The sequence below is a fragment of the Etheostoma spectabile genome, chromosome 17 (assembly GCF_008692095.1).
Source record: "Etheostoma spectabile isolate EspeVRDwgs_2016 chromosome 17, UIUC_Espe_1.0, whole genome shotgun sequence".
Classification (NCBI taxonomy): domain Eukaryota; kingdom Metazoa; phylum Chordata; class Actinopteri; order Perciformes; family Percidae; genus Etheostoma; species Etheostoma spectabile.
Window position 1 is genome coordinate 2704788 of NC_045749.1, and position 2814 is coordinate 2707601.

Sequence of the window (2814 nt, forward strand, 5' to 3'; positions counted from 1 at the left end):
AATCAGAGGGAGAGCAGGAGACGGTTGTGAGGTTTAACGTTGGTAGTCCCCAGAGAAGAAGTTGGTCATTTCATGGTGTAGATTAGAACCCAAAAGTAAAGCATCGAAAATAGATGAATATTAGAACATCGTGTCAAATTGGTCGTTATTACTGTGACTTATAACGGGTTAGGGTTAGTTCTATCATAGTGTTAATAGTGTCAAAAAACGTTAGCTGACATTGTTCAGTAGGTAGCTCAGAGATTATTGACTAGTGAAATTACTGAATATTAATCACACCATCATTAGGGGCTAAGCCCCCCTAAAGGTCTGGTCCTATAATCGCCCCTGCTCTGTAGATTCAAGGTTTACAAGGTAAAGTTAAACTGATGGAGAAAAGATACCACACACTGTGCAAGCAGGGGCAGAAGCTGCACACGTGATTGGACGGTAGTACGTAAACATTATAATACAGTAAACTATAATTTTAGAGTGGTGGAATTCTGAGTTTCTGGTTTCCTGCTCTCAAAGCTCAGTCTGCTGCTTCCTTTTCTTTCTGTTTAATTGTGTCCAACTAGATTTAATTTGCTGTCTCCCAACATGTGTTAATAATTTCTTCTCCACTGAAGAGAAATAAAAATAGAAATTCATTTTCTTGTCTTATTGTTCTCAGGAAACCGTGGAACATAGGGAAATGCACTGCAGTCCTACCATACATCATGGCAAAAATGTCTGAATAAGACCTTGCTATATGTATGTGATGCAACCAGTGGTTTTATATTAGATAATTAAGTATGCAAGTCCTTTTCTTAACCCGCCCAATACACATATAATCAAAATAATTCATCTTTAAATAGCAACGAAGACAATGTTGGCTTTTACTCAAATGGCTTTTTTGTTTAAAGAAATGTATACTTTCATGATTTTGCTATAGATTTTATACAATTACACACACACACACACACACACACACACACACACACACACACACACACACACACACACGTTTCCTATGTCACATCCCCCAAACTAGCTTTTGAATGCAAAGAACGTCAAGGTAAAACTCTCTGAATCCCAGGCTTCCATTCATCCAAACAATGAGCGCTGCTTCACCTGATTAAATCTAACAGCATGTGTGACAGCGAACGCGAGACTTTGGAAACCAAACCTCTGCCTCCAGTACATCTGGATCCCCTGTCGAGTACACGAGGCGGCGGCTCGGTTTCTAATTCCACTGATGAAACCTGCTGTAAGGTGAGCTCACGTTGGGCATCTACCTCACTTATAAACCAGGCTGCTGAATAGGATTTTTTGCAGGGTGAGATTTTCCAGGGGCAGATAATTACCCCTTTATGGTCTACATATACCACCCTCTGCTGAATTATTTATCATCCCTGCTGAGGACAAACTGTGTCCCCCTCCTCAAAGTGACCAATTCTACCTCACCAATAGACCATTATTTACCTCAAATAGAAGGATTTTAAACTAAAAGCTGTAACGTGATAACTATAGTGCGATAGAACGATAAAATCAGAGCAGCAGCTGCTGGTTGTATGTAGCTGCTACAGAGCTCCGGCTACACGGGCAGTTGTTTAGTCGCCAATAGGTTAAGTTTAGGCACCAAAATGAAAAGTTAAGTTCAGGAAAATCATCGTGGTCGGGATTAAGACATTCTCGAGGAAAGAATGATTGTTTCCTGGGTGAAAGTATTTTGTTTTTGAAGTGAAGTGAACTCCGCTCTCCGGCTTGAAAGCGTTGTATTTTCCATTGAATATTAAAATGCATATGTAAGTGTTTTGGCACGCCTGGCCCAGTGGCACTATATCTATCGTATCGCAAGGAGGATTTAACACTGGCATGTTTTGCCTGATCATAAAACACACCCCTCCCTCCCCAACTCCCTCTGCTTTTATCACAAATCACACCCTGATTATCTGATAATATAAGAATAAACTGGAGGAGGAAACAGAAACAAGCAAAACAATGAATGAGTCATATAAAGACAAAAAGTTGTACCCTTTTTCTTCCTTATGAAATGTCATCATTCACAGGATATAATTACAGATTTATACTTGCAGATTATGTCTGTTGGCACTTAAATAAAAGTCAAATGGATACATTTTGTGCAGCTCAGGTGGAAAGCTGAGAGGCGTTGAAGAGCTGGCTCCTCTGATGAACAAAGCAGACATAGTAAGGAATATAAAGTGTAGATTAAAGTGACATCAAGTGAAGCCTTCACTCCCGGTTTGAAGCCAACGTTGTGCTCCCACTGTCCAAGGTCCTGTCTGGTTTTTCTATTCTCTGCTAAAAGGGTTCTTATACCATGGGTCAGTAAACAAAATGGGTTGTGGGCTGATAAATGGTCCCTACACAGCAGGAGTGGGACTACTTTTTTCCTTAAATTACTCTGGGTGTTGGAGAAAAAAAGGTTGCACTTCTCATTTAGTTGCTGAGTTTAAAAACTACTGATGCTAAACTGAAACAGGTTGGAAACCTTTTTATGTGAGGACCCGAGTTTTTCACTCTCCACGATATTAAAAAAACAAACGCAGCACTCACAGTGTCACAGGTTTTAAACTAAATCAAAGGTTTTAGTTGAACGTGTGGCCACTGGGATTTCAGCTAAAATTGAGATAATGATCATAAGCTCTTGAACAGCTACTGAATGGACCCTGTAGTGAGACTGTTTTGTTTAATTTAAATTGGCTTAACCAGTGTTGTGTACTGTTACTAGGGGTAATTGTCTTGCTTTGCCAGACCTTCCTGCCCAGCACTGCGGAGGAGGGTCTGGCTAGTCCACATAGCATTCTGGGATGGGAGAAAAACGTTCTCTGG

General features: G+C 40.4%; 1 long non-coding RNA gene across 1 annotated transcript in view; it reads right to left on the minus strand.

Moving 5' to 3' along the window:
• The window catches only part of LOC116705025 (uncharacterized), a 30190-nt gene that overhangs the window by 1725 nt on the left and 25651 nt on the right, over nt 1-2814 (minus strand). The window lies entirely within an intron of this gene.